Source organism: Cervus elaphus, chromosome 7, assembly GCF_910594005.1.
Source record: "Cervus elaphus chromosome 7, mCerEla1.1, whole genome shotgun sequence".
NCBI classification, from domain to species: Eukaryota; Metazoa; Chordata; class Mammalia; order Artiodactyla; family Cervidae; genus Cervus; species Cervus elaphus.
In genome coordinates this window covers 43,139,102-43,158,997 of record NC_057821.1, presented here as the reverse complement: position 1 = coordinate 43,158,997, position 19,896 = coordinate 43,139,102, and the positions used below count along the sequence as shown (strand labels likewise).

Here is a 19,896-nt window from a genome sequence, read left to right as displayed (position 1 = left end):
AGATGGAATTGACAGAGTGTGGCAAATCGCCAGAAAGCAGAGGAAAAAATTTACCCCGGGTTTCCTCCCTAATGTTTCTGAGAGTACAGAGTACCTCTCAGGCAACAGGTTTTGTTTTCATGAAAATCAAACTGTTCTAATGAATGTCTTTCCGGTTAAATGAGTGAACTGAAGCCCCTTGTGATGCTGTGATCCCCGTCAGCCTCCACAACAGGCAGCTTAGGATTCCTGGCTCGCCGCCTTCCTCTGGCAGGCTGTCATTGAGGAGGGTGATAATGGCGCCGGTCTTGGCGACACTGGATATCCGTCCATGGGAACCTGGACTGGGACCAGCCGGCCTCTTAACTTCCAATGCACTTCATTATTAATCACACGCGGCTTTAATATTTGCTCAGCGCTTTTGAAGGCAGTCTCATGGAGAATGTCAAACAGCATTCAAGAAAGGATGTGTATGTGTGTATGTGTGTGTGGTCACCTAGAAAATAAAGTCCCAGCTCTCCAGCTTGGAAGAACAAGGGTCCCCCTGAGGCTTGTTAGTATTGAGAGTCGCCAGGAGGTGGGAAAGATCCAGGAGGGAACAGAGGCTTTGTGAGTTCCTGTTTACCAGGCAAGACTTTTTTCCAGAACTAGATTTTACTGTCTTGGGTTTTATTTACTAAAGAAAATGATTTTTCCTTACAAAAGTCCATCTATTCTGGTTTGTGTTACTGTCTCAGTATCATTTCTGTCACTGACCCTTAAACACCCTGAATTCTGGCCATGCTGAATCAAGGGCTCAGAACTTGATAGCCCAGCTCAGCATCTTTAGCGCCTCACATCTGCTGTTTCCTCTACCTGGAATGACCTCCTTCCTTCATTATCTCAAGATAGTGGGAAACTTACCTCCATGGTGGCTGTCAATACCTGAAGCCTGATCTGCAGACTGCTACAGAAGGCTCACCACCTGTTCTACCGTTGTGCTCAGTCGTGTCTGACTCTTTGGGACCCCATGCACTGTAGCCTGCCAGGCTCCTCTGTCCATGGGATTTTCCCAGGCAAGGAGACTGGAGCGGGTTGCTATGGTGGGTTGCTATTTCCTACTCCAGGGGATCTTCCCAACCCAGGGATGGAAATCGAGTCTCTTGTGTCTCCCGCATTGGCAGGCACGTTCTTTACCACTAGGGCCACCTGGGCATCTCCCATGCTACCATTACTGAGACTCCTATCTGCCCTCTGCACACTGCCTTCCCTCACAGCTGGGCTGACCCTTCATCTCTGGATCCCTGGCCTTGCTCAGAGACTGCACATGGAAGGAATAAAACCTTTGAATTAGCTAATATTCATCAGCAGTAAGACAGGCTAGTGTCTTACTTAGTGGAGTATTCTTCCCTTGATGTATCTGTCCTAATTTTTTTTTTTTTTTCAAAAAAAGCTGTGGCTTTTCTTTTTATTAGAGGTTGTTCTTTTTGGCACCTTTCCTGGTCTTTGTCCAGCCCCTCTACTGATTTAGATTTCTATGTGTATTCTGGTACAGCCCTTTTGTTGGTAAGGTCAAGAAGTCACTCAAATAAGATCAAGGAAAAGAAAAGATTATCATGAGGACGTGGCGATTTTACAGCAGCCAAGGGTAGAAAGCAATTTATGGCTGGATCTCTGTGAACTAGAACCTGGAACCGGGAAGCCGGCCAGATCAGAACCGACTCACCAGGTGTTTACTGACTGTCCGACCATGCCAGGTGTTGTTCTGAGGGTGGAGGGTGGTCAGCCTGAAAGGGCCAGGCAAGTCCCCGTGGTCTGGGAGCTCGCACTGTAGAGGCAGAGGTGGTGGGCGACACACATACGAATGAATGACAATTTTAGAAGATGGCGTTTTGAAAATATTAAAAGAGGATGCTGATATGATAATGAGAAACTCGGTGTTCTTGCAGATTGGTCGGGAAAGGCGTCTTTGAGTGGGTGACATTTTAGTGGGTGGCCAAAAGACACGAGAGAGGGAGATCTGGGAGGGGGATTCAGAAGGAATATACTTGATGTATTCAGACAACAGAAAGCAAGCCCATGAGGCTTTAGGTCTCTTAGCGGGTCACACGGATCTGGTGTCTGTTTCTCTGTTTGCAGTTGCTTGTCCTCCTCTGGCCCTGGGATGAACATGGCGGTCCACATTGGCCGTGCATCATATGTCCCATCTTTGTCCACTTCCACCCACTTGTCCCCCTCTCTTCTTTCAAGAGAGAGAATCTAACTGGCTCAGGTGACCTCCCTCAGCACAGAACCCTTCATGGCAGGCCAGAAACCTAGAAGGCATTCTTGGCACAGTCCTCTCCTCCATGACCTGGAGGAAACCTTCTGAAGAGGTTTCTGTTCTTCCTCCAAAATGCCTCTTTAATCTTTTTACTTTTCTCCATTTCATCTGCCACCACCCACCCAGTCCAACTCAAAATCATCTGCCACTTGATCTACTAAATTGATACACATGTGAGTTTTCCTGTTTTCATCTTGCTCAACACAAATCCATTCCCCATCAACCAGAATGATTTTCAAAAAACTGCTAATTGGGGAGATAGCCTCGTTCACAGTTAGAAGCTGAAGGGTGGCTTTTTTAAGACTCTATCTCCTGTTGGGAAATTTGATACACCTCCGGGTTCTCTGGACTGTCTGGTTCTGGGAATGGTATGGAGGCAGAAACATGGAGAACCACACTTGCCACCCACTATTTTGGAACTCTCAGTCAGCTCACTCTTGTTAGTGTAGCCTTGATCTTCTTCCCTGTTCTAATAACTGTCTTCTTCCTCTCCATGAGTGCCATCACATCAGCCCTCACTTCCTTCGTGGACGACTCACGGGCACCACCATTAGTAGTCACTGACCGTGGTGTCACTGGGAGATCTTGCTTTGCCCACTAGAATAGATTCTTTCCCAGAGCTGCTCCTGTACCTGATGTTTCCTGATTTAGCAATAAAGATAGAGGACACCCAGTTAGATTTGAACTTCAGATAAACACATCAAAATGTTTTAGTATCTGTTCAGTTCAGTTCAGTTGCTCAGTCATGTCTGACTCTTTGCGACCCCATGGACTGTAGCACGCCAGGCCTCCCTGTCCATCACCAACTCCTGGAGTTTACCCAAACTCAAGTCCTTTGAGTCGGTGATGCCATCCAACCATCTTATCCTCTGTTGTCCTCTTCTCCTCCTGCCTTCAATCCTTCCCAGCATCAGAGTCTTTTCAAATGAGTCAGTTCTTCACATTGGGTGGCCAAAGTATTGGAGTTTTACCTTCAACATCAGTCCTTCCAATGAATATTCAGGACTGATTTCCTTTAGGATGGACTGGTTGGATCTCCTTGTTTGTCCAAGGGACTCTCAAGAGTCTTCTCCAACACCACAGTTCAAAAGCATCAATTCTTCGGTGCTCAGCTTTCTTTATAGTCCAACTCTCACATCCATACATGACTACTGGAAAAACCATAGCCTTGACTAGACGGACCTTCGTTGGCAAAGTAATGCCTCTGCTTTTTCATATGCTGTCTAGGCTAGTCATAACTTTCCTTCCAAGGAGTAAAGTATTGGTATGTCCCCCAAATTTTGTGTCCTGTATTTTAGCTGGTCACTCTGTCCTGCCCTTTGCCTGGAGTCCTCCCACCCTTCTAAGCAGGGTTTGCCTCTCTCCCCTCTGCTTGAGCTGCCCCATCTGGCCACAGTAAACAAGTCTACATGTGGGTACTTCCGGTCATCTGTGCCCGTCTAGCAGAGCAAGGTAAGCTCTCAGAGTGATGGTGAGGAGTCAGTGGAAGGGTCCCGGGCCATCTTTCCTTCCCTGTGCTGTGTGTCTCATCCACGGAGAGCCTGTCTGGTCACAATATCCATGGCTTTGATGGCACAGAGTTCTTCGTTTATAATGTTCAAAAGACCTAGTCACAAAGAAGGCCTTTCAAATCGTTTTACTATTATAATGATGTGTACAGCACGTGGTTTCCTTTTGACACCAATTCTAGTCTTTCACTTCAAAAGTGTCACAGCACTAGAGTTGCACAAAACCTTTGATCAATGAGCTTTATTGAACGATCTAATTCAGACTTAGGAAATCCTTTGCTGGCAACAAGAGCAGCCTTCAGTACCCTCGTTTTATAGGTGAGAAAACGAGAAACAAATCATTTCCAGTCTGCTGAGAGCTATGTCAGGGATCAATAAGTAAATGACCTATGAATTTAAAACATCATGTTGAACTGGTTAATATTCTGACACACTTTTTGTCACTGGAATGAGATAAGCTATGAGTGTGGGGAAAGTCTGACACCGGGGAACCCTGAAAAGAGGTGTGAGGCTCTATTAACGACTCAAGGAAAGGAAGCAACATCTTTATATTGTTTGAAAATGACATTTTTGAACACAGCCCCAAATTAATTGATTTAAAACAAAACTTATTTAAACCAGATTAAAGCACATCAAAAGTTAACTTTAATGGGTTCTGGTCGATATCAAATTACACTTTTGGCTGAGATATCATGTGGAATCTCTCCATAGTGAGCCCTTGGCAAAGAACTGCAATGTATCTGTTTGTTTAACTCTCTGTTTCCCTGCCATTTTCCCCACTGGCACATAATATGTATATATTTTTAATTGGGCTGCACACTACACACCAGCGGCTAAGAAATGATAAAATGGACAGCACCTCTCAATCCTATCTACTTTTGCCTGTATCCTCCAAGATTTTTATAGGATACATTCCTCTAAGTGGCAGCCAATTTCTCACACTGAGGTTGATATGTCAGATAGCTCAGTAAATACATTGCTACTTTCAATTACTGACAATATTTTTCTCAATATCTGAATAAAGAGCGAGGTAATTTCAAAATTCATCTTATCTTTGTGGAATGGATTGCAATGAAAAATTAGTCCTCCATCAGCCCTATAAGCAGTTATGGATCTGTTTGGCACTTCATGGACTTCCCTGGCGGCTCAGATGATAAAGAATCTGCCTGTAGTGTGGGACACCCAAATTCAATCCCTGGGTTAGGAAGATCCCCTGGAGAAGGGAACCTTCTCCCTCTCCAGTATTCTTGCCTGGAGAATTCCATGGACACAGGAGCCTGTTGAGCTACAGTTCATGGGTCGTAAAGAGTTGGATACGACTAAGTGACTAATACTTTCACTTTGGCATTGGTAGGAAAGCTGACTAGAGCCATTTGGAGATGCATAGTCTTTTGTCAACCAACACTTTACACAATACACTCATTTCAAGCTGGGTGACATTCCTGTTGCTTGCTGGATTTTTTTTAATGTCTCCAAAAGATTCACAATGATGAAGGAATTGATGCACAGAGCTCATTTCAAGTTAGGTGACATTCTTGTCATCTGGCTGGATCTTTCTTTCTCCAAGAGATTCACTCTGATAAAGGAATTGAGAATGTTAATTGAGCATCTTTTGGAGACTCTGAAACATATGACTGATAATGTAACTGAAAATTTTTGTTTTTTTTTAAATGGATTGAAATATCTCCTTGATTTTGACAGTAATTTTATAACCATTTCAGGGGTGAGGAGAGTTAAATTTCATGTCTCAGTCACAGTGCCAATCAGCTTACTTAAAGGAAGATGAAAAGATTTGTTATGACTAACTAGACAAATTTAGACTAACCAGAATTGAAGATTAATAGTATAAGTGACAGATCTGACAAAGTATAATAAAAATAATAGTTAAAATTTATTCAGCATTGTATATGATTAGACAGCATAATTAGCGTGTTTCACACATTCATTTATCTCATTCTCAAAATAACTCAATGAGGTAAGTACTATTATGGGACCCATTTAACAAATGTGGAAACTGAGGACCAGATGTATTAAACTGCTTGCCTGGGTCATGTAGCTGATACATAGCAGAGCTGGGATTCAGGCCCAGGTAATTGAACTTTGGTGCTTGTGGTAAAATCTTTCTAAAATATAAACAAATGAGCTACTTTAATCTCTAACATTTGTCTATGTTTAACATTTTCAATAAGTAAAAAATATTTAACATAAATCGCTGTATTATGACGCATGTATGAAAACATTAATGTGATAATTATCTCTTATTTTAACTAAAAGTTAACTTTGGATTTCCTGCTGATTTTTAGCGTAAACACTAGCTCTAAAACAGAGCAGTCCAATATGCCACTTACATAATTTAAAAATTTTTAGTAAGCGTGTTAAAGTGAAAAGAAACTGTACTAATTTTATTAATATATTTTATTTGACCCCATATATTAAAAACATGATTTCACCATGTGATCAATATAAGGATTATTAATGAGATATTATACTTTTTGGGGGTTATTGTTCCAAGTGTTTGGAATCTGGTGAGCATTTTGCGCTTACTGAACATGTCATTTGGACTGCATAGTATTACATGGTATGAGTGTGCCAAAGTTATTTTCCTGATGGACAGACAAGTAGTTTCAATTTTTTGCTAATAAATAACTGCTGGAATGCACATCCTTGTACATGTATCATTGTATACTTGTTTATTTCCGCATGACAAATTTCTGAGAATTGAGCTAGTCCGGAGAAAGAGATGTACATTTAAAATTTTGACAAATACTGTCAGACTGCTTAACAGCCTGTGAGAAGACCTTGTCTCTGGACTTCGTCTGGAAGCACCAATGTTCCCAGTACAGGAAAGCGGCCAGTTGTTCTCAGGAACAGGCTGTTTCTATTCACCCTAAAATGAATCTTCTGTTTTCATTAATTAAAATGCGTGGCTTCCATTGGTAATAACCTTGTTTTGCTTTATGACTTCTCGGATAGGGAGCAAATCCAGAAAACATCAGCTACCCTGGGGTTTTATTACGTTATTGACATTCCTTTGGTGATTCACAAGTGCCAGAAAATAAATGCCACGTTCCCCAGGGTCTAAATGAAGACATTGTAGGTCCTGGGTTCAATCACTGATCTTTCAAGAAAACATAGAATGGGGTGATGACTCACCCCGGTGGTAGCTGTCCTCCAGCCCTGCCCTTCAGAGGAAGTATTACTGTGACTGTGCTGGTACTTTTCCCTCCCTCTCCAAGAATTTCCTTAGGAGAGGATGCCTACCATGTGCCAAGGTCAGCCTCACCCTTTAATCTTGTCCGGAGCACCACGACCTGCAGCGCACGCTCCGGGGCTTGGCACAGAGAGCCCGCGCTCAAGGTAGGCGCTTAGCGGCCACTGCCAGTAGCCGAACAGTAGCAGCCGCAGAGATTCACAGGGGCAGCCTCCAAGTTGTGTTTTAGCGTGAGGTTACAAGTGTATTCAGTGTTTACAATTAAAAAAAACCCCAAACACGAAGCCCCCTTCTCTCTCTCTTACTGGAGCCCCCCACGAGACATACGGATTTGGGCGGAGCGAGCCCAGACCCGTCGAGGCGCAGCTCGGTCAGGGCGGGAGGCGGCGGGGCGCCGGAGCCTCTTGGCAGCGCCGGGCTTCTGCGGCAGCTCGCAACAGATGCACCGGGACCAGTTGCTCCACACTTTCGCGGTTTGCACCGCTTTCTCCCCTCTTCAGTGAATTTCCATGTTGAGGGCACCGCGCCAGAGAGGAGAAAGGTGGGGTGGTGGTGGTTGGTGGTGGTGGGCTTTGGGAATGTCCAGTGCGCGAAGCCTTAGAGGGTGCCTACGGGGATGCCAGTAGGCATCGGGCCCGGGGTGGGCTCCTCTCGCTCCCGCTCCCCCTCTTGCTGGGGCCAGACGAACGCTTTGGGCCCTTGAGAGAGGGGCGTGTGCGGTGGTGGCGGCTCCTTGGGGGGTGGGGGTGGGGGTGGTCCTTGTCCCCTCGGAGCAGCCAGACTGGGAAGGGGAAGGGCGGGGGTCCCGGACCCCATGTGCCCCGTGGTCCTCGCTGGGCCTGGGAAGGGGGCCCGCCACCCCACCCCCCGGCGGTTGCCATGGTGACGCAGGGTCGGCGGCTCCGCGCCGTGGAAACAAAGCCGTCCGCCCGCTCCTAGCCCGAGCTCCTCCTCCGCCGGCGCCTCCCTCCCCTCCCGGGCGCCGCCGCCGCCGCCGCCGGAGCGGCTCCCGGGCCCGCGCCGCCCGCCGCCACCGCCGCTCACACACCCGCTGCCGCGGCCGCCGGCGGGTCAGGTGAGGCGAGCGCGCCCGCCGCCCGGGGGCTGGGGGGTGGGGGGACTCGGGCCGGGCGCCGGGGCGTGGGGACGGGGGGCGTCCCCTCGCCGCGGGGAGCGGGTCTCCGGGGAGGGGTGCGTCCCCGCCGGACACGGTCTCTCCGCCGGGCCGCCCTGCAATCCCGCACGGCGCCCCGGGGCGCGGCGGCGGGCGGCAAACTTCGCGGCGGGCGCGCCCGACGGCCCCGGCCCGTCTGGGTTCCGCTCTACCGAGTGCGGGGCGCTCTGGTGCCCGCAACCGGCGGAGTGCGCGGGGTGAGGCCGTGCGGAGAGGCGGGGGTGGTACCTGTCTACGTTATCCGTCCTTCTCTGTCTCTTTTGGAGTGTTATCCAGGCTTTTTTGGCAGGGGTGGAGGGGGGGGAGACAAAAAGATATGAAAATATTTCCCTCTGGGACTTTGATTTTGCCGAGTTGATCCTCTTTGAGGGAGGGATGATGCTATGGGTCGCCAAGGGAACAAATGAGACTTTTTTTTTTTTTTTTTTTTTTTAACAATCTCTGAAAAGTGAGCCCAGGTTTCCATGCCTGGGACGGGAGCATTTTGAGGCGCTTTTGAAGTTCCTTGGGCTTTTGAACATAAGCACCTTTATCTTTGGAATGGGTGCTGGCACCTGTAACTAAATTGGAGAGGTAGCCTGGGATTCCCTCCGGCAATACCAGAGTTAACAGGACCAGTACTTTCGTAGATTAAGATGCTTGGCACCCATGTCAGCGCTGTTGTTTCTGGAAGGTAATGTGTTCGTGCTTGAGGGAACTGGAAATTCCTTTTTTTTTTTTTTTTTGGTTTCTATATGTGAGGAAGCAAACCACAGCACCTCTGAGGGCAGGTGTCTGGGCGGTGTTTGCGTCTGTTTATGAGTGTGGTGAGAGGGTTTCGATCCCGTTGCCAAGAGCATATTGTTACTGGATGGAGACCTGCCCAAGTTATGGGTAGTCTTCTTTCTCAACGGGCCCCAACCTTGCCATCATTTTATGATATTTAGTTTGTAGCAGACACAGAGTAGATTAAAAACAGAATTGTGAAGACTTAGATATCATCTTTAGGTGTACTCATGTGAAAGAAGACAGTTTTCATTTTTAGAAATAAGCTGATCAGTGCAGAAGGAAATAGGTATTTGTTAATTTTTTTGAAATAGGGGATAACTGGAAGATAATTCAACTTATTGAATTGTATACCCAACTTAGCAAAATAATCCTTAAGTTGGAAGAGGTCAGAGAAAATTTTATGGAAAGCAAGAAATTGTATTTTTGCTTACAGGTAGTTAATGAGAAGAAACCATTGGCACTGATCATTTTGAATTGCAGTTAAGTTGGTCAGAATTATGGATATTAAAGCTACTTGAGGTGTCAGACATAAAGTGATTATCTGATACTTCTCTCTTTTGGGATTTCAACACCTGTTAGCTGGCTGATTACTAGGTTTCTGAGTCTGTTCATATTTGCTAGTAATTTTAAGTGATGTCACTTCATTAGAAGATTGTATTGGAAACTATTAAGAATTGAGTTGCAGCAACAATTTGCAGATTATTTCACAATTGGTTTTGTTATTAAACTGAATCTTAACCTGTAGAGTGATTCACAGACACTCTGCAATGATGGTAGTGAAGTGGTACATTGATTAAAATGAAGTTGATCTGTTTTCAGAAGATAACCAGGAGAGGAAAAATAAGCATTTTTTCATTTAAGCATGAAAGGCAACTAGGATGAACATTGAGGCCTTGTCCTATTCTATAGACAGAATATCATTTCATGTTTTGTACTAAAAATAATTAGTTTTATGTTCTTTCTGAGGCAGCAACAGTACAGCGTTATTCACATCTCTGTTAGCAAATTCAACTTTCAAGTGCTAGGATTCTGGATCTGCTTTTCAGCTACATGAGCCCCTCACTGTGACTTCTAGTCTGTGGTCCTTAGTTTGGCTTCTGCAGATTGGAGATAGCCAATGGTAATTCAGCACACTGATAACTCGTGTTTTGCCTTTGCTACTAGCTCACCCAAGGCACAGGATTCAATATAGTTTGGCATCTTTAAAGCTGGATCACTTTCTGCCAAGAAAATAAAGTCAGTAAACATCAGAAATAAACAGGCATGTATTGCAAGCACAGCCTTGTCCTAGTGGTTTATTTACACAAGCCCTGAAGCAAGAAATGAAGCTTTTGTCAGTGAAGTGAAAAACAATAATTTGGCATATTTATATATGTTACTAGCATCATGAGGTATGTGCATAACCAAATAATGAAAGCAAAAAAAAAAAAAAAAAAATTGCTGTGATATCTATAGAACTCCCTTAGGAAGTGCAGATGGGAGTGTGCTGTAGGTCCATGGTTGAGATTGGCCACCTGGTGGAAGTAGGGAATAGCACAGAGCATCCTTAGGTGTAATATACCAGTTGTCACTCTGGCTCATTCACAGTAGTAGAAATCTTTTGCATTTCTAAGCTTCAGAGCCTTAAAATGAGAAAAGTCTTAATTTTGTAAAATTATCTTATAATTTTGTAACATCATAATTTTATAGTCTTAATTTAATAATTAAAATAAAACTCTGGTCCTAATTTTTGGTATACGTTGCAAAATTTGGTCTGATAATTATAAACACAGCCTGAAGAATTCTGTAACTTGACTTAGCGAGCATATCCAAAGAGATAAAAGGAGTCAAGAAATGTTCTCATTTAAGTCAGATTAACATTGTTCTTGTGCCACTGAAAGTCATATTTTTAACCATATGAGCCTGCATGGGCAGCAATAGGCCATTGAAGGCTTTGTTGGCTGTTTCTGGGTCAGTGTTCTCTAGCAATTTCTAGCTCTGTGATAACGTGATGACTGGTTGGTAATTTAGTGTCTCGTACAATGTGCTGTAGCATTTGTAAAAGTGTATTTGTGAAAAAGATGATAGTTTTTTAAAACATGATTTCTTCATTGCCAAAACACTTGGATTTGGATTTGTGGCTGGGGAGAATAATGTTAGCCCCGAGACCAAGGAAAAAATGCTGTAAATGTAAGGTATTGTCAGCTGACCTGCTGGGTGTGCTGAGTATTGATTGTAACCGCCGTGCTGAGAAAAGGCGTGGGAAACCCATGCTGGTGGTGATAGGAAGGGGCGTTTTGTGCTGTGGACAATTAGTAGAGATTGACGGAGGCTGAGAAACTTTTGTGGGCGTGTATTTCATTTTTTTCCTGCTCTCAGTTAAAATGAGGATAAGATCTCTTAAGCCATTTAATAAACCACTTTACAAAATGGGAAATGCATATATTTATTCAGTCTGGCACAGAATTGGAGTGTTATAAACATAGTTCGAGATCAACGCTTGATTTCCATATGTGCCAGTTCTTTGTAGCAATTATATAGAATAGTTTTGGACATCAGTCAGCAAATGTTTATCAGCTGATTCCTTTTTTTTATTCCATATTGCTTGATAAAGTCATCTGAGATCTTATAGTTGAGAAATTACTTATTTTCCAACTATTAAGATTATTCTTATTATATGTGTAACTATTTATGATACCTAATACCCTATGTTAGCCTTCCTTTTCTTATGGGGAAAAGTTGCCAGTTAATTCTTTAATGCTTTGTAAGTAATTTTATATCCCCCAGGGCTTTTAGAAAATATAAGTTGGTTAATTTGTTTTTCAACCAGAATATTAGAAAACTTAGTTTATAATGGTGTGTATTAAAAAACTCATAATTCAGGTTATAATCTTTTTTTCTTTTTGAGCTTTTTTGTTTTACATTGGAGTATAGCTGATTAGCAGTGTCGTGAGAGTTTCAGGTGGATAGCAGAGGGACTCAGCCATACATATACATGCATCCGTTCTCTCCCAAACTCCCCTCCCATCCAGGCCGTGTTATAATCCTTAATTTCACATTTTGGACATGTACAGAGGTCATGTGGTGGATAGAAAAATCTGGAATCCTGTTAGGTGATCAAATGCTGTTTTCCCTAACTGCCTGGGTCTAGATCTCTGCTTCTTTACCTCATAACCAGTTGAAGTGAAAGCCAAAGAATCTCAAGGTGGAGGGTTCAGTGAGTTAAAAAGTATTGTTGTTGTTCAGTCGCGAAGTCGTGTCTGACTCTCTGCAGCCTCATGGACTGCTGCACACCAGGCTTCCCTGTCTGTCCCTATCTCCTGGAGTTTGCTCAAACTCATGTCCAATCTAACCATCTCGTCCTTTGTTGCCTCCTTTTCTTCCTGCTCTCTTATCTTTCCCAGCATCAGGGTCTTTTCCAATGTGTCACATCAGGTGGTCAAAGTATGGGAGCTTCAGCTTCAGCATTAATCCTTCCAGTGAATATTCAGGATTGATTTCCTTTAGGGTTGAGTTGTTTGATCTCCTTGCTGTCCAAGGGACTTGAGATTAATATATACTGAGACCTTTCAGGGCTTGTGGTGAAGGGGAGGAAAAAGATGGATGGCACAGATCATCTCTTCAGTACCTTGTGGTCCAGAATCCTAAAGCAATTCCCCAGCGAGTATTTACATGGTTTCCAGAGACTGGTCACTCCTACAGCAGAGAGGCTGTTCTGGTCGCTTACCTCCACTTTTCCTCCCAACTGAGTAAAAAGTGACTCCCCTGAACTGGGATGTAAGTGCACTTTGAATATTATAAACCACAAGTTAGGACATAAGAATAAAGATTTTCCACATGGTTATATTTTGTAATTGGTCAGGAAAAGTGAAGTTGCTCAGTTGTGTCCAATTCTTTGTGACCCCATGGACTGTAGCCCGCCAGGCTCCTCCGTCCATGGAATTTTCCAGGCGAGAGTCCTGGAGTGGATAGCCATTCCCTTCTCCAGGGGATCTTCCGACTCAGGGATCGAACCCGGGTCTCCCGCATTGCAGGCAGACGCTTTACCATCTGAGCCACCAGGGAAGCCCATAATTGGTCAGGGAGACCAGTTAAATAGCCAAGACAGCAATGGAGCTATAAAAGAAAACTATGGGTTTGTCCCACGTATTTGGGGCGTTTAAATGAGAAATTGTTTCTCTGAGTATTAGTCTATTGTGAACCATCTTCCCTCTATTACAATCGTAGCTGTTCAAGGAAGACATGGCATTTTACACAGTTTTATTACTGCGTGATGTGTCAGGCATAGTTGAATTGAAGAACAGATGATTACTCAAACTCTTGAATTGTAAATCTCTAATGAAAGGTTTCTGTGTGGTCTCATCTGGCATTTTGTCTTGTTTCATATGGTTTCCTCAGACCCTGGTTAGCATGACTGCAGTTCCATCTTTTTTCTATCAGTCAAACCCTTGCAAGTGCTTCTTAATGGCCAGGCGCTGTTCTGAATACTTCACAAATATTAATCTATTTAATCTTCTTAAGAACTCTGTGAAGTAGGTACTTCTAAGATCCCCATTTAAAGAAGGAGGAAACTGATGTGATCTTCCTGTTACATTAATCTAAAAGTACAGAGGCTTCCCAGGTGGCTCAGCGGTACAGAATCTACCTGCCAATGCAGGAGACGCAGGAGACAGGGGTTCGACCCCTGGGTTGGGAAGATCCCCTGGAGGAGGAAATGGCAACCTACTCCAGTATTCTTGCGTAGAGAATCCTGTGGACAGAGGAGCCTGGTGGGCTGTCGTCTATGGGGTCACACAGAGTCGGACACGACTGAAGCGACTTAGCAGCAGCAGCATAATCGTTGTAAGTTACTACAAGATAATGGCTGTAATTCCCTGTGCTATAGGCGCGTCTGGTCTTTTCTCAGTAGTTCTGTCGTGTCCTGAGGACCAGGTAATATTCCCTTCTCACTCATTTTCTTCCAGGAGAACTCTGTCTATACCTATTTAAAAAATGAAACAAAACCAAAAAACAATTTAGCATGTTGTTTGAAAACACATATGTCTTTTTTTTTTTAATGTGTGTGAAGTGAAAGTAAAAGTGGCTCAGTCCTGTCCGACTCTTTGCAACCCCGTGGACTATACAGTCCATGGACTTCTCCAGGCCAGAATATTGGAGTGGGCTGCCTTTCCCTTCTCCAGGGGATCTTCACAACCCAGGAATCGAACCAGGGTCTCCTGCATTGCAGGTGGATTCTTTACCAAATATCTGCCAGACTGTAAACAAGAACTATGTCTTACTCATTTCCAAAGATAAGATAAATACAAATGTAACTTTCCTTAAATGAATGCCTAGAAGATTTTTTATGTGATATAAAATGATTAGTTTAAAACCTAGTTCCAAAGTCAGGACCGAGGACCTTAAAAGTGTCTATTTTAGGGTCTTAGGAAAGCGACTCAGGTTTCCTGCATGCGTGCATCCTAAGTCGTTTCAGTCATGTTCGAGTCTATGCGACCCCATGGACTGTAGGCCACCAGGCTCCCTCTGTCCATGGGATTCTCCAGGCAAGAATAGTGGAGTGGGTTGCCACGCCCTCCTCCAGGGGATCTTCCCCACGCAGGGGGGGAGCCCGCCTCTCTTAAGTCTCCAGCACTGGCAGAGAAACTGCTAACAGCACCTGGGAAACAGAGTGGTATTACTTCAGTTATCCGAGTTCCAAAATGTATCATCAGGGCACTGCAGAATTACTTTGAACTTTTACTTATTTGAAATACAACATAAGAACTCAAAGATCACAATTTCATTTTCAGTTTATTTAGATTACTAATGGTCATATCTTGAAAGGTTATATATGTGTGTGTGTGTGTGTGTATATATATATCAAAATCATAAAAAACACTAGCTAGGTTAATTTTGAAGCACAAGCTGGAATCAAGATTGCCGGGAGAAATATCAATAACCTCAGATATGCAGATGACACCACCCTTATGGCAGAAAGCGAAGAAGAACTGAAGAGCCTCTTGATGAAAGTGAAAGAGGAGAGTGAAAAAGCTGGCTTAAAACTCAACATTCAGAAAACTAAGATCATGGCATCTGGTCCCATCACTTCATGGCAAATAGATGGGGAAACAGTGGAAACAGTGGCAGACTTTACTTTGGGGGGGCTCCAAAATCACTGCAGATGGTGACTGCAGCCATGAAATTAAAAGACTCTTGCTTCTTGGAAGAAAAGCTATGACCTACCCAGACGGCATATTGAAAAGCAGAGACATTACTTTGCCGACAAAGGTCCATCTATTTAAAGCTATGGTTTTTCCAGTAGTCATGTATAGATGTGAGAGTTGGACTATAAAGAAAGCTGAGTGCCGAAGAATTGATGCTTTTGAACTGTGGTGCTGGAGAAGATTCTTGAGAGTCCCTTGGACTGCAAGGAGATCCAGCCAGTCCATCCTAAAGGAAATCAGTCCTGAATATTCATTGGAAGGACCGATGCTGAAGCTGAAACTCCAATACTTTGGCCACCTGATGTGAAGAACTGACTCATTAGAAAAGACCCTGATGCTGGGAAAGATTGAAGGTAAGAGGAGAAAGGGACAACAGAGGATGAGGTGGTTGGATGGCATCACCAACTCGATGGACATGAGTCTGAGCAAGTTCTGGGAGTTGGTGATGGACAGGGAAGCCTGGTGTGCTGCAGTCCATGGGGTCGCAAAGAGTTGGACACGGCTGAGTGACTGAACTGAACTGAGCTTAATTTTATACTCGCAGTTATGCATAAACTTTTGAATATTCAAGTCAAAGAGAGCAAAAAATGGATCTTTAAAAAATCATTTACGTTATAGTCTTTACAATGCTTTATTATTTTATCTTCTATCCACACCACTCACTTATAAACACATGTTCCCACTGTCTCCATAGAAGAGTGATCAAGTGTTTTAATTTCGGGGGGCTTTTCTTATTTAAGCTAAATGAAAAGCAAAATTGAATAAGAGACAGGTGTCCATAAAAGCAAGTAAGGAGACACAGTTCTGTGGGTTCTTTTAATAATAAATATTGTGATAGCTATCATTTATTGATCACTTACCTGGCACCCAGGTAGTGTAGTCTATTTAGTATGTTACACAAACTATTTCTTTTGATCTTCACAATCACTCTTCTTTCCGCATCTACAAAATGCCAATAAATAGCTTATCCAAGATCGCACAGGGTTGGTAAATTTAAAACCATAATCTGTGTGATAAATCACAATCTGAAATTGACTGTGCTTGCTTTGTTAATTGCCAGTCAACAAAGAATGCCTTCCTGCTGCAGTGAACATGCATTTTAATTACGTTTGCTTTAGAAAGAGTGGCTGCCTGGTGGGGAAGATTCAGGATGGTAGGTGTGGTCAATGTTGAAGCGGGAGATGGTTCTCAGGAGGTAATCAAAACCATAGTACTTCTTTATGCTCATTGCTGCAGACTCCCAGATGGGGTTTTGGTGTAGAAGGAGGGGCGAAGTACCCCCCCATCTATTTCTAGAATTAAAAACAAAATTAAGAGGAATGATCTTCTCTTTTCTGAATTTATTTTGTTTTATTTTGTACTGTGCCCTGGATTCAGAATTAACACCCAGCACTGCCCCCCCCCCCCGCCCCACACCCAAAAAGGGGCCAGATGAGATGTTATAGGATGAAAAGAAATGCAATGAAAAGTAACCCAGTAAGTGTCATTTCCCTCAGGCTGGACTTCTTTGAGGGTCAGAGCAACATGTTCTCTGTCGCTGCGGGAGAGTTCCTTGTCTTAGAACGCCAGCGGCCTGGAGTCACAGGGTCAGGATGAAGTTAGAAGCCTTGCAAACTGTTCTCATTTGGGTCACTCTCTTGTGCATCATGGGTTTTTCCTGGAATTCCTAGTGCAAACCTTTCTTGATAGTTACTGGGGAAAAAAGAGAAACAAGAGACTTTTCGTTAACATCTTAGCAGCATGTGAAAGCTCACCTTTTTGAACAACTAGTTATTTTTGTCAGGGTGAGCTTTTTCTTTCATGTTCAAGGGCAGTCTGAGAGTCAGCAAAGCACAGTGGTTAAGAGCATGAATTTTGATGCCAGACAGCTTGTGTTTGAATTCTGGCTGTGCTACCATCTAGCTCTATGACCTTGGGGCTTAATTGTACTGTGCCTTCATTTCTTGACTTATAAAATGGGGAGAATATTACTTACTTCGTTGAGGTTGTGAAGGTAAAGTGAATTTATATTTGTAAAGTTATTAGCTATTAAGAGTAAATTTTGTCTGCAGAAAGGACAATTTTGGTAGTATTTGATGTTTTTACAGGTAAAAATAAATATCGAGTTGCCTTTAGGCATTTAAGTTACATATCTTCTTAGTCTGCTTACAAATCTGCTAAATGTGAGCAATCACCATCCCTTTCTTTTTGATGAAACTTTAGTTCAAATTGAACAGATTGAATTCCTTAAACTATCAGTCTCATTTGTAAACTTAGTTAAATTTAAACCTTAAAATATTTTCAATTGTGTATATTTATTTAATATATTTGATTTTCTTTTTAAACAAATCAGATGCTCAGTGGGCAAATGTATGATTCAAATGAGTGAAGCCTTTCCCAAATACTTAACTCAATTTCCTTTGACTATTCCGTCACTTACAAAATTAATATTTTATAGACATAGTCAAATCCTCTTAAACACTTCAATCTAAATAAATCATATGTCTAAATATATCTCACATTTTAAGGAGAATCACGTGTCAGTTTATGTCAGATTCTTTTAAACATTAAAAACATAATAATTATGCACAAACTGTTCCAGTTAATATAAAACATATTTCTAAAATATTCTAAAAAGTATTCACGTGAGTCTCATTTTCCTTATCATCTGTATGCTACTGTACCTGCTCAGTCGTGTCTGACTCTTTGAAATCCGTGGACTGGAGCCCACCACGTTCCTCTGTCCATGGAATTTTCCAGGCAAGAATACTGGAGTGGGTTGCCATTTCCTACTTCAAGGGTTCTTCCTGACGCAGGGATTCAACTTGAGTCTCTTGTATCTCCTGTCTTGGCAGGTGGGTTCTTTACCCTGTGCTACCTGAGAGTCTCTGTTTAATTCTAAACCTTCTCTAGATTGGAAAGGCACTTACCCATTAGAAAGAAGTTTATTATTTCCGGGTATGCTGGAGGTACCATTTTAGGTGAACTTTTGCTATCATCCCATTCCACATTGATTTCAAGTTACTGTTTGACTGTTTTTCATTAAAATACGGCTCCTTATTGATCACAGATTTAAGGCTTTAGATACTGCACCTGGGCTACATACATCCTGAGTAACACTTCCTGTGACCTTCATGCACAGGCTTCCCCCATTTTTTTATAGTCACCTTGACAACCGGTGATTCCAAACCATGTTCTTCAGATATAGTATTGGCATTTTAATCTTTAGACTGATGCTGTCCAGCATGTAATTTTAAGTTTCAGGTAGGCATATTTTTACTTTTGAAGGTGTCAATGCTATATTTAGCTCATGAATTTTTTGGTTTTATAAGAGAATATATTCATTTACATAGGTAAAATAAATGGCATATATTTATTAATAGTTTAACATATTAAAATGTCAGACATACTCACTGCAGCATCCGTGATATTTCCATGAATAGAATTGGAGTTTCTCATTAAACTGATTCTACAAATACATTTTCATCAGTTGATATGTTTTATAAGACATATTTCATGTAGCAGTTAATTTTTTTTAGATGGAGCCATCTATTGAAATCAGAATAGAAAAATAAAAATAACTGTGGTTAAATTGTGGGATTTCGGTTAAATATATTGTGGTAGTGCCTTTTTAAAAAGTTTTACTGAAGGTTCCTTAAGATAGAGCTACCATATGATCCAGCAGTCCTACTCCTGGGCGTGCATCTGGAGAAAACTCTTAAGATTGAAAAGATACATGCATCCCAATGTTCATAGACACACTATTTACATAGCCGAGATATGGAAGCAACCTAAATATCCATTGACAGATGAATGGATAAAGATGTGGTATATGTATATATATATATACATGTATATATATATATATATACACACACAATGGGAAACTGCTCAGTCCTAAAAAAGATTGAAATAATGCCATTTGCAACAACATGGACTGATCAAAGGTTTATACTAAGTGAAGTAAGTCAGGCAAAGAGAAATATCATATGATATCACATGTGGAATCTAAAATATGATACAAGTAAACTTTTTTACAAAACAGAAACACAAACATAGAAAAAAAAACTGGCCAGATTGGTGAGAGTAGGCCAGAGCTAAAAGGAGGGAACTTTGAATATTGAAATCCTAGAGTCTATTCTAGGGAGAATATGGCTTCTTGAATAGGTAGAGTTGGGGAGGGGATGGAGTGAAGTTGGGAGGCGGATGAGGGAGTGGCTGGTGAGGAAGCAGAAGTTAGATTAGGGAGACATTAAAATATTTTCAAGCTGGAATCAAGATTTCCGGGAGAAAGATCAACAACCTCAGATATGCAGATGATAGCACTCTAATGGCAGAAAGTGAAGAGGAACTAAAGAGCATCTTGATAAGGGTAAAATAGGAGAGTCAAAAAAGCTGACTTGAAATTCAACATTCAAAAAACAATGATCATGGCATCCAGTCCCATCTCTTCATGGCCAATAGAAGGGGAAAAAGGGAAAGCAGTGACAGATTTTGTTTTTTGGGCTCCAAAATCTCTGCAGATGGTTCCTGCAGCCATGAAATTAAAAGACACTTGCTCCTTGGAAGGAAAGCTATGACAAGTCTAGACAGTGTATTAAAAGGCAGAGACATCACTTTGCTGACAAAGGTCTGTATAGTCAAAGCTATGGTTTTTCCAGTAGTCACATATGGATATGAGTGCATGTGTGCGTACTTAGCAGTGTCCGAGTCTTTGTGACCCTGTGGACTGTAGCCCACAAGGCTCCTCTGTCCATGGAATTTTCCAGGCAAGAACACTGGAGTGGGTTGCC

The 19,896-nt window shown here is 42.6% G+C and overlaps 1 protein-coding gene across 3 annotated transcripts in view; it reads left to right on the top strand.

Annotated features, from left to right (window-relative positions):
• Positions 1 to 7,423: 7,423 nt before the first annotated feature.
• RNF182 (ring finger protein 182) overlaps positions 7,424 to 19,896 on the top strand; it is a 44,783-nt gene continuing 32,310 nt past the window's right edge. Inside the window, exon 1 of one of the 3 annotated variants that reach the window (XM_043908504.1) lies at positions 7,424 to 7,541. The gene's annotated coding sequence lies outside the window, so the exon portion shown is untranslated. Of the gene's footprint in view, positions 7,542 to 8,029; positions 8,076 to 19,896 lie in introns of those variants that run through there. The other 2 variants (XM_043908505.1, XM_043908503.1) reach the window with 2 other exon arrangements.